Source organism: Mauremys reevesii, linkage group 16, assembly GCF_016161935.1.
Source record: "Mauremys reevesii isolate NIE-2019 linkage group 16, ASM1616193v1, whole genome shotgun sequence".
Lineage (NCBI taxonomy): Eukaryota > Metazoa > Chordata > Testudines > Geoemydidae > Mauremys > Mauremys reevesii.
Genome location: NC_052638.1, coordinates 15,363,748 through 15,376,326, shown reverse-complemented (window position 1 = coordinate 15,376,326; position 12,579 = coordinate 15,363,748). Strand labels below are relative to the sequence as shown.

The 12,579-nt window shown below is 42.7% G+C and overlaps 1 protein-coding gene across 9 annotated transcripts in view; it reads left to right on the top strand.

The window, feature by feature from the left end:
• FTO (FTO alpha-ketoglutarate dependent dioxygenase) overlaps window positions 1–12,579 on the top strand; it is a 332,160-nt gene that overhangs the window by 81,514 nt on the left and 238,067 nt on the right. The gene's annotated exons all lie outside the window — the stretch shown is intronic.

The following is a 12,579-nucleotide window of genomic DNA, read 5'->3' as shown; positions in this document are numbered from 1 at the left end:
CAGACCCCGGCAGTCTGTAGCACACCCCAAGCACTTTGTCAGGGGAGGCTCTTGTAGCTTTCTTTCCCAATGTGATTTTTGCCCAGACTGACTCTGTCTTATCCATTCCATCACTTCTTATTTCTTTACAGTCTACCTCATCATTGATATACAATGCTACTCCACTACCTTTGCCTTTATTTCTGTCTTTCCTAAACAGCACATAGCCTTCAATACCTGTACTCTAGTCATGACTCTATTCCACCATGTTTCTGTTATCTCTATAATATCCGATTTCACTTACTGCATCAGTAGCTCTAGTTCCTCCATTTTGTTACCTAGGCTCCTTGCATTAGTGTACAAATATCTTAATTTTTGCCATTTGGCTTCACTGACGTTCTTTACCCAATTAGGCACAGATATTCTACCACCAGTATCACCTATTAGACTGGTATATACCCTACCCTTCCTCATTATGTCCATTCTCATACCCACGGCTGTATCCTTTCTTACTTCATTTTCTTCCCTCTCAGTGTTAAATTCCGGTGAGGAGATTACCTGGACATCTCTGAACCATCTCCCCCAAATTCCTAGTTTAAAGCTCTCTGTCCTGTGGCAGTGTGTAGGCTGGGGCTTCTGCCCAGTGTGGTGGGGGGGTCTCGCAGCTTCAGGCTGGCGGGGCATATCTGCGGGGGCCCGAGGCTTCAGCTAAAGCCCCAAGCCCCAGCAGGCGCACCCCAGCTCTCAAACTTCTGAAGATTAGCAGTAAATTTGGCCACCCCTGCCATATACTTATATGTCCAGTAAATTAACACTCCCTATTGAGATTATATTGGGTTGTTACAAACACACCCATTTAAATAAGAGAACCACAAACATGAGGCAAAGCGGAAGTGTTCAGGCACTCTGATAACACATGAAACACTCTCTGCGTTAATGTAAACCTACTTGTGGAAGTGGATGAGAAAACTGGGCCCTTTATATTCAGCCATATTTGAGTTAACCATAAAGAAAAAGATCTTGCATTTCTTTGTAATTAAAAGCTGCCTCTGGATTCTTATTTTACCCAATGGTGCCTACACAGAGTGCAGCTCATAGGATAAGTAAGATCATCCCATGTTTTAAAACCACTACAAAGGCCAAACCAAGATATGGGTTAGAATACAAAAGAGTTCCTCAGTTGAATACAGACCCTTTATTCTTTTAACCTGTTTTTTAGTGTAATATAGAATGTTAGTACACACTCTGTTGGTTTTAACCAACCATTGTGCGAGAATGTTATTACTTTTTAAAAAAATGTGAGCTGTATAAAAGAAAGGCTCTGCTTAGAATTAAAAATCATTAAAGTAAAGGTAAAAACTTCCAAATATCAGCCATTTTCATGACCATACCAACCATTTTATCATTTTACTTTTTAAAAATGGGAGGATCACTTCAGATTTGAAGTTTGTACATTTTCTTCTCCAATGCATCTCAAAGCCTGACTTTGATACATCTGTTAATAATGATCTCTTGGCAGGACCTGGAAATCTAAGGAGTATAGCTTAACTGGAGACAATATGCAGAAGGGCAAGAATGAATATATATATATTTTTAAAAGAAGGAAATGTTACTAAACTGGGACCTGATTCTGCAAGGTGCTGAGCACCTCCTGATAGGTGCCAAACACCACTATCTTTCAGTGAATTCAGTGGGAGTTGAGGGCACTCAGCAACTGCAAGGAGGCACTTAATACCTTGCATAAAATGACCTTTGCTGCACTGGTATGTGATAGCATTACACTGTTACAACAGTTTCTCCCTGTCCAGATTTACTAAGTACGGTTTGTCAGTAGTCTTATTGAATTTCCCTGCAGTAAAGCTACATAATATACAGGAATAGCTCAAGCATTTAATTTCACAAATCCAAGGAAATGCATAAACTTTTAAAAACAGTTACTACTCTTAAAAGATTGAATAAGCAGCAAATAACATTGTCAATTAATGTTGAATATCTACACTTTTTTTCCACTCCTCCATCCAAGAAGCTCTCATTGTCCAAAAGATATCAGACAACTTAAAATAACTGTTTCTGTAATTTTCCTAGTTATAGTTTTCAACTGCTGGCAGTTGTGAGCAGTGAAAATTTTTGATAAGTCTTTCAATATTAATAAGACAATACTTCACAATTCTATAGCACTTTTCATTTCATTTGTAAATTTCAGCAATTTGCTGTAGTTGGCATCTATTGTACAGATGTGGTAACTGAAATACAGAAAGGTGAAGAAGTAACTTGATGAGGGTCACACAGTAAGTCAGTGGAAGGTTCGTGAATAGACCACATTTCCTGACTCTATTCCCATTCTCAATCTCCTAAACAGAAGCTGCCCCATTGTACGTCAGTATTCCTTATTGGTATTTAAAACCAATTTTCATTTGACTGATTACAAGCCTGATTGGCCCAGCCAGTGTTTGGTGTGTATTTACTAAGGCCTTGTCTACACTACAGGACTATTTCGAATCTACTTAAGTCGAATTTGTGGATTCGACCTTAATAAGTCGAATTTGTGTATCCACAAACTTCTGAGTCCACATTCACGGGGCCAGCTTCGACTTTGGAAGCGGTGCACTGTGGGAAGCTATCCCACAGTTCCCGCACTCCCCGCTGCCCATTGGAATTCTGGGATTTCCCCCCAATGCATGCTGGGGGGAAAAATGTGTCGAGGGTGGTTTTGGGTTAGTGTCGTCATTGAACCGTCAATCACGCCCTCCCTCTCTTCCTTGAAAGCGCCGGCGGGAAATCTGTTCGCGCCCTTGTCTGGTCGGTTACAGCGCGGACGCCACAGCACTGCGAGCATGGAGCCCGCTGCGATCATCGCTGCACTTATGGCCATTGTCAACTCCTCGCATCTTATCGTCCACCTCTTCCACAGTCAGCTGCTGAGAAACCGGGCGAGGAGGCTCCGGCAGCGTGGTGAGGAGAGTGGCACAGACCTCTCAGAAACCAGGGTACGCCGGGCAGTGGAGATCATGGTGGCAATGGGTCACGTTCATGGTGTGGAACGGCGATTCTGGGCCCGGGAAACAAGCACAGACTGGTGGGACCGCATAGTGCTGCAGGTCTGGGATGACACAGAGTGGCTGCAAAACTTCAGGATGCGTAAGGGCACTTTCCTTGAACTGTGTGACTTGCTGTCCCCTGCCCTGAAGCGCCAGGACACAAGGATGCGAGCAGCCCTGAGTGTGCAGAAGCGAGTGGCCATAGCCCTCTGGAAACTTTCCACGCCAGACAGCTACCGGTCAGTAGCGAACCACTTTGGCGTGGGCAAATCTACCGTGGGGATTGCTGTCATTCAAGTAGCCCACGCAATCGTTGAGCAACTGCTCTCAAAGGTAGTGACTCTCGGAAATGTCCAGGTCATCATAGATGGCTTCGCCGCGATGGGATTCCCAAACTGCGGTGGGGCTATAGATGGGACTCACATCCCTATCCTGGCACCAGCCCACCAGGCCAGCGAGTACATTAACCGAAAGGGCTACTTTTCAATGGTGCTGCAAGCTGTGGTGGACCATAGGGGACGTTTTACCAACATCAACGTCGGGTGGGCGGGCAAGGTTCATGACGCGCGTGTGTTCAGGAACTCTGGTCTGTTTAGACGCCCAGGCAGGTACTTTCTTCCCGGACCACAAAATAACGGTTGGGGATGTGCAGATGCCTACAGTGATCCTCGGGGACCCGGCCTACCCGCTAATGCCCTGGCTCATGAAGCCCTATACAGGCGCCTTGGACAGTGAGAAGGAACTCTTCAACTACCGGCTGAGCAAGTGCAGAATGGTGGTGGAGTGTACTCGGACGTCTCAAGGGAGATGGCGGAGCTTACTGACTCGCTCGGACATCAGCGAAAAGAATATCCCCGTAGTTATTGCTGCTTGCTGTGTGCTCCACAATCTCTGTGAGAGCAAGGGCGAGACCTTTTTGGCCGCTTGGGAGGTTGAGGCAAATCGCCTGGCTGCTGTTTACGATCAGCCAGACACCCGTGCCGAGAGAATATCCCAGCGGGAAGCGATGTGCATCAGGGAGGCTTTGAAAGCGAGTTTCCTCGCAGAGCAGGGTAACCTGTGACTGTCCACTTGATTTTAAGAGAGCCTGATCACAAACCAAGTTTCCCCCACTTCGAAAGGACGTTTTAAAACTAAGGACATGTTTCAGTAATTAATAATAAATCTTTCGTTGAGTTTGCATTTCTGTTTCTTGGTTGAAACATGGAAGCATTCTGTGCTGGGTAAGGTGTGCACTGATGTACAGACCGCTTGTCCAAAAGAGGACGGACAGCCTCCTGCTCCTACATAGGTCTGCGGGGTGGGGGACGGTTTACGGTGGTTGTGCATGTAGGGGGAGGGTTGCAGGAATGGGTGGGTTTGCAGGAAGGGGCGAGGGGTGCCGTCTTTGGATAGGGGTTAACATGACGGCTGTGGGTTTGGGCGTTGGAAGGGGTGAGGGGTGTGGGGGAAGGGTGAGTATCTGCCCCTGGATGAGGGCTCTTTTTGGGGCTCAGGGCACCGGGGAGGATCGTGGCTACGGTCCAAGTGCATGTGAAGGGAAGCCTGCCTTTACATTCGGGGATGGCAGGCACCAGGACCCTGGACAAGCATACACATCAAGGAAAGACCCGGGGCAGCATACACCACACAGACTGTCCCTGGTGCCTAGTGACTGCAGTCTGTGTGTGCCCTGCAGTTGACCCTGCACCCAAGTCTGTACCATGGCACTGTGGGCTATGCACTGAAATTACAATTCCCCCCCCACACACACACCCACAGAAAGTCTTCTGACACCAGAAACGTGACGGAAACAGTCAGTAACACCAAACCGCTTTTAATAATGTAGTACACAGTGGGGGGTTTAAACTTGGAGTTGGGACTGGTTGATGCTGTAAGGAAAGAGCTTGTACAAATTTACAGCGCGAGAGTTGTCTCGAACACTATCGGTCTGCTGCGCTGCAGGGACAGTTCTCACGGCCCCTACCGCCCCTCCTTCTTGTAACTTTGGGTGAGGGGGGGACAGGACTTCTTGGCGTTGGAGGGCGGTTGCAGATGCACTGCAGGGGCTCTCTCTCCTGCCTGCGGTCTTGCAGAACATCTACAAGGCGCCGGAGCGTGTCCGTTTGCTCCCTCATTAGACCAAGCAGCGTTTGAGTCGCCTGCTGGTCTTCCTGCCGCCACCTATCCTCCCGTTCCAGGTGTGTGCGATGCTGCTGACACAGGGTCTCCCTCCACTGTCTCTGCTCTGCCGCCTCCGCTCTGGAGCAGGCCATCAGTTCCTGGAACATGTCGTCCCTAGTCTTTTCTTTCGGCGTCTAATCTGAGCCAGCCTCTGCAGGGGATGCCGGGCAGTCCGGGAAGGAGCCAAGCTGTGTGATGCGAAAAAGTAGGTGATTTCCTTGAACACATACATGTTTGCCAACAGTAAACACAGTCTAGTCAGTTTCAGTTAACAAGACCAAAGAGGGAACCAAGTCTCAGGAGATCTCAGAACTAGTCCGAGATTTCGGAATACGCTCTCATTGGCGGCGCCATTGCACTGGATAGCGCATGCGAGGAGAGACAGCTGCATCCCTCTTGCACAAAGTCCTGGTAAGCCTTACAGTACATACTGCTTATCAGTTAGTGGTTAGCTGTGCTCTCCTGCTAAAGGCAATGTGCAAAGCAGAAAAGATGACCCTTTTGCAGCCCCTCCCGCCAGTGCACGGGAAAGACCCCTGTATGCTTTTCCTCTGTGGCCTCCAACACGTGGCTGTTAAGCGAGGGTCATTCTTATGCAAAGTAAAAGTCTGTTAAGCGAGGGTCATTCTTATGCAAAGTAAAAGTCTACCATTCACAATAGTAACAGTACACTAATTCCCCTAATTAGATGCAGCACTTCCAGAACGACATTACCCTGAGGCGTGTCAGGCGGACTCAGAGAGAGCGGATGCTAACAGAAGCCCTGCACAGACCAGGACCATACGCTGCCATGCTCGTAGAGGCAATGCTTCCCCTTTACCTTAGGATGGCCTGGCGCGGAAGAGTGTGCTTCCACTGAGCACCCAATAAGGCACCTCTCCCAAGGAACCTCCTGCTGAGGCTTTTCCAGCTGCTCTCTGAGAGCTTTTTTGAACTGTCCCCAGAGGATTATTGCTCGATTCCTATATGTGTAGACCTACTTTTTGTATAGTTTGATATTTAAAAATTTTTATATAATATTTCTATTTATATAGTATTTCTATTTTTTATATATATACCTGTTTTATACCTGTTTTATATATATACCTGTTTCTTAAAAAATAAATGTTTCCCTGTTTGTAGCACTTACCGCCTGATCCTTCCCCTGATTCCGAGTCCGGGTTAACAGGCGGGGACGGTTGGTAGGGGATCTCTGTGAGGGTGATGAAGAGATCCTGGCTGTCAGGGAAAGCGGGAGTGGGTTCGATGTCGCCTGCGCCGTCCTCAAAAGACCCTTCCTCATCTTCCCCATCGGCGAACATGGAGGAGGAACTGTCCCGGTACACTATTCCGTCCTCGGAGTCCACCGTCACTGGTGGGGCAGTGGTGGCAGACCCACCTAGAATGGCATGCAGTGCCTCGTAGAAGCGGCATGTCTGGGGCTGGGCTCCGGAGCATCCGTTTGCCGCTCTGAGTTTTTGATACCCTTGTCTTAGGTCCTTCACTTTCACGCGGCACTGCATCGCATCCCGGCTGTATCCTTTCTCTTTCATGGCTTTAGAGACCTTCTCGAAGGTCTTCGCGTTCCGCTTGCTGGAGCGCAGCTCCGAGAGCACAGACTCCTCGCCCCACACAGCGATCAGATCCATGACTTCCCTGTCAGTCCATGCTGGGGACCTCTTTCTATTCTGGGATTGCCCGGACTCCTCTGCTGGAGAGCTCTGCATCGTTGCAGGTGCTGCGGAGCTCGCCCCGATGTGCAACCAGAACGTCAGATTCAAACCGCCCAGACAGGAAAATGAATTCAAATTTTCGCGGGTCATTTCCTGTGTGGCTGGCCAGAGAATCCAAGCTCGGACTGCTGTCCAGAGCGTCAACAGAGTGGTGCACTGTGGGATTAGCATCCACACCAAGCCTAATTCGAGCTAGCCATGTCGAATTTAGCGTTACTCCACCTGCCGGGGTGGAGTACCAAATTCGAACTAAAGAGCCCTCTAGTTCGAATTAAATGGCTTCCTGGTGTGGACGGTTGAGCGGTTAGTTCGAATTAACGCTGATAAATTCGAATTAAAGTCCTAGTGTAGACCAGGCCTAAAAGAGTGAAAGCTACATCTAACAGAGTAGAGCTGTTTGGAAGTTTTCTGATGGAACTGTTTTCCACCAGGAAATGCTGATTCAACAGAATTGAAACATTCCACAGGAACTTATTGAATTTGTTGAAATTCTGACTGGAAATAGGCTGGTTTCTGATGCTACCCCAAGATCCCAGCTCCTCAGCAGACCAGCTGGCAGGCTGCTGCCAAGCCAGGGCTTCCAGGCTCCTGTCTGCTCACCAGTGGGTTGGCCCTGAGAGGCAGGGAGTTAGCTGTCCAGCTCCCTGGGCTGCCTGGCTCACCTGGCTTTTTATTTTAAATGAAATTTAAATTTGTGTGTAATGCTTTAAAGGTATATAATATAACTATTTATTTTATATTTTAATAAACTTTATTTTTAAAATTATTAAAACATCTGCTACTCTAATTAAAATGCTCCACTATACTATCTTATTTTCTTGTTCAAAGTATCTCTTGTTTGATGTTATAATGAAATAGTTTGATGCTTTGGTCAGTATTCATGAGAGTAGCAGCTGCTTTTAATATCCTAGAAAAATAATTCCAGGCTAACACAAGGATATTAAAAATAGCTGCTACTTCAATTAATAATGAGTGTTTATCTTATTTTCTTATTCAGCAGGTCTAACAGTTTCATAACAACAACAAAATATTTTACTCTGCTAATTGGAGTAGCAATTGTTAACAAATTGAAGAATAATATAATTGAATATAAAACTAATTTTACATTCAAAATATTATAAATTACATTAAAATAATATAAAAATAAAAAACTCAAATTAAAAACAAAATTTTCAATTTTTCAAAATATTTTTCTGGAATTCCTATTCAGCAGGATATTTATAAATTGGAATGGATTTTAGACTTTTTGGAATTTCCTGTGAAACAGGAATTCTGAGTTTCAACAAACTCTATAACAGGAATATAGTGTTGAGTCTACCAAAAAGATGCTATCCTGAGCTCCCGTCGCATGGGAGCATTAATATAACAAACAAGACTTACTCATTTTTCTTTGGCTTTGTAGAAAAGTTGGTGTGGGCCATATATGCCTAATTCATTATGGACCTGCCTGAAATAATTGTAGTTAAACAAACAACCCAAGAAAAGAGTGTGCTTTGCAAGGAGGTTTTTCCTTTAGGCCCACATTGGTCCTCTAGGCCAAGGAGTCTAACCCTTTTCTCATGGAAAATCATGCAATGACCCTAATTCACTGTCTTCACTTACGTGGGATTTTCACAGGCTGGTTTAGAGGTTGAAGAAACAGTTTTCCTCTGTATACTTTACTGTATTTTGTTTGGCTTGTTGCCCTATAAGAGATGCTTGCTCTGTAAATCTCTTAGAGTAATAAACGGCTGGATCTGTTAGCTGACAGGTTAATGTTTAACAGTTTAACAAAACCAATGATTAACTGCAGTAAAGACTAATTTTGAAGCAACCATTATTTTTTAGTTTCATAAAGTAAAATTTGTGTTTTTCATGTTTTTAAAAGAAACATCTCTTTGCTAAACTTAATAGCTGCCCCATCATTTCTACAATAGTGAGGAAAGAAACTGAGATTCAACATTGACCACTTCCTCAGTGGTTAATAATAATAATTAACAATTGGAGTGATCCTAAAGATTTATAATTGACCAATAATCTCCTCTACTTGCTATTTAATGGACACTGAACAATTAATTTGTACAACATAAAAGCAGTTATCGTCAGTGGTTTCTAACATCAGTAATATGTTCTAGATACTGACTGTGGAAAGAAATGCCACATGTAAAAATATTTCCTCACTGCCTGGTACTGAATATGTAGCCACATGCGCATTTCTGTATGAGAATTGTATAATTATGCAATAATTGCTAGAAGTTGGTCATTACTTGGTAACCAGCTAGAGGTAATTTTCTCAGGTATTTTTAGGGCAATTGTTGAGTACTTTTCAACAAGTTAATAACTGTCTATAACAATGATATACTTGTGAAAAGTTAAGTTAATAGCAGCTCTTCATAATGTTAATATTAAATCTTTATTTGAATTAAAGCTGTCAGTCTTTTTTTCTCACCAGCATCACTGTTTATATCAATAAGATTTCTCTCCCGCATCAATTTAGAGATGAAAGAACTTCCAAATTCAGTGTTTATGTTCCTGATATGTTCAGACACTAACTGTTGGGAGAAAATTGCGACTTCTGTTGAAGGGACATTCTGTTGATAAGAATGCAGTTTCAGGAAATCCATTGAATTTTGTATATATAAATCCCAGTTGGAATTGAAAATTCAAATTACAGCCTTGTTAATACCAGTATATTGGTTTTAGATAATCATTTTTTAAAAAGATGGTTAGAGCGCCTGTGATGGAAGTCACAGTCCAAATTAGATCAGTTGAGCTATAAAGAATCTTGAACTATAAAGAGTTTTTGGCCAGGGTGCAAACCACAGAAATACATGTTTTGTGATGACCAGATTGGGTTATTTAATATGCTGTATATGGGGCTATCCTTTACCACAACAGCTGAAACTTCAGATAGTGAAGTATAAAACTACCCTCCTGTTGAATGGGGCTTCTCATTCAGAGTGTTGCATAATCCGTCACGACTTCCAGTTGATTTCTGAGTCCAATTTAACGTGTGCAATATGGTTTGATTCCTGAGTACCTTTGAGAGCGGGAGGGCTGCTGGTGGGGCATCTTTTATTTTTAAGAGAGGTCCTCTACTCTGGACGTCACCATTGTGAGTGCTGGGTGAAACTGGACAGGAGAGGAGTTCCCTTGGTCCTAACCCAGAACCCCAGATCCTGATCAGGGCCTAGCCATCCTCTGTACCTTCACTTGAAGCAATGTGACAAACTGGTTATTTTGTTCTGAGGTTCAAAGATTCAGGTGGCCAATATTTGAGTCGAACTTTAATTAACTGTTGAAGGACAAGGAAGGAGCTCCTTCCATGAACTGCTTTGCTCTGGGCAAGCTGTGACACGCAGATTCAAGATTCTGGGATTCAGAATACCTCTGAAATACCAGACTGGGACATCAAACCTGGTGTTCTGGCCAAATTCTACTTCAGTTATTATGTTCTCTCTATCACAGCTTCCTCTTTAATTACGGTTGGGTCTGTACTGTATGTCCAAACTGTTGAGGAATGTTGCTGTAAGCTTGTTACATAGTGGCAACATTTCATTTTGGATGTGAGCAAATTAATACCTGAGGGCCAGATTCTGCAGTCCTTTATTGAGAGATCAATGGGAGTTTTGCTTTGTTTTTATTAAGTACTGGCAAATTTGGCAATTTCTGTATAGTTTGTTCCAAAGTAAACAAATCTCTTTAAGATCTATTTGTATTAAAGGTGCTATGTATATGCAAGACCCATATGATTACAATGCCTATAGTTTAGTTGTAGAACTTGGAACATCCAAATGTTTTAACTTAAACCGGAACTATACTTGTCTAAACAAATATATGGCCTCATTGCTGCTTGAGGTGACAATAGGGTTTTATTATAACTTCTCCGTACGTATAAGTTTTGCCAGCTAATGTAGGGATATGCCACAAATGATGAGAAGCCTTATTTTAAAATCACTTTGGCATAACTGACAGAAGCAAGTAGCAGCTTGCTTCCATTTGTTTCCAGAATAACATGGTAAGAGTAATAAGTTTCAACTGCTGCAGATAATTATTAGGTGCATTCATTGGGAACATAGGGAAAGGGAGTCTGTGAGCTACATTTGAACTCTGTACTTAAGCAATAAAAATTTTATCAAACTGCAAAAAACTAAGTCATTTTAACGAGCACATTCCAAAGGTGCTGGATTTATGAGGAGACCCCAGGAAACTTTGATTGAAATTGCTGTCTCTGATTGTAGTTCTATATTTTATTGGTGCCATATTGTGAACAGTGCTGCTGCCAAAGTGAATGGGAAAGCAGCATAACAGACAGAGTTAACCCACAAAGGTTACCTCTTTTTATAATATCCATGATGTATTGCATTAAAAATGCCTTGAAAGCCATCCTATTTGCAGTTTTCAGAAAGCATTTTTTCTTAAATTAAGTTACGATTTATCTGAACAGGGCAGAAAATATGAAAGCCCCTGAAAGACTTTAGTATTGATTTTTCTCAGAGTATTTGCTAGCTGTTGTTTTCTCATTTGTGTGCTCCTTGATGGAACAGCCTAGAGCTGTGCACTGATCCTGAGACAAAGCTTTAGCAGGATGAGAAGAACAATAGTGAGGGGCAGTATTGTGGGGCTGATCTTATAATAGGAGTTTTGCCTGAGTAAACAAGGACGTCAGGTTTGGGGCTCTGGGATATTTACTTTTTTTTCTTCCTGGTTCCAGAATTTAAGCAAAATTTAAATCACCTGGAAAATTATTAGAATTTTATTAACTATTATGCCTTCCCCCAACTAAGTAAACACTGTAGTAGCCACCTGTGATGAATGACTTGAATATTCTGAAGGCATGAGGTCAACACTACTCTGTAAGTGTGTGTAGAATAATGAAAGTTATAAATCTTTTTTCTAGTATTTATGTTCTAAAAATAATTAAGCTTAAAGTCTACAAAAATTAGGACATTAATGTGTATTTGTCATGGCAGTGAAATAGATGTATTCAATCAATCGGTAATTATTGAGTCTTCAAAAATTAGGCAACATACAATTGTTGATTATAACTAGCCATTGATGGTAATTGAGTACCAGTTGCTCGTTAATAGCTACGTCCTCCCCCCGATAAAATGCTCTGTTACATCAGCCATTAAGCTATTACAGCATAGCTTCCACATACCTTATTATAAATGCAGACTGTATCTTCCACTTAATACTGCATTGTACTCAGCCTCTGAAAATAGTTCTAGTTGAGAGATTGAGCGCCAAATATTTTTTCATTGCACCGGATTATTATTTTTCTCCTAGTTTATCACATTCATTTTGTTTAACGATAAGACAACCAAATGTAGATTAGATTGTACAGAATCATCACTGGCTGTTGCCATCTCTAACATGTTTGAGTAGTCTAATCATATGAGAAGAGGATGCAAGATAGGATTCCAGGATTCAACTCTACTGATTTTCTGCGTGGCTTTATAGAAGTCACTTGAACTTTACTGAACCTTAGTTTATGCTTTGGTAAAATTAGAACTAATAACATGTAAATAAGTTTAATTGTTTTTAAAGTGCTTTGAAATCCTTGGCTCAAAGTTATCTTAGAATTTGTTTCTTCTTACATATGTGGTATCATCGTTCCGCTCTAATATTGGTAAGCATATTACTATAGTTTTAATAATCTATATTTAAAAAACAAACAAACAAAAAAAACCCCACCCCAAAACCCC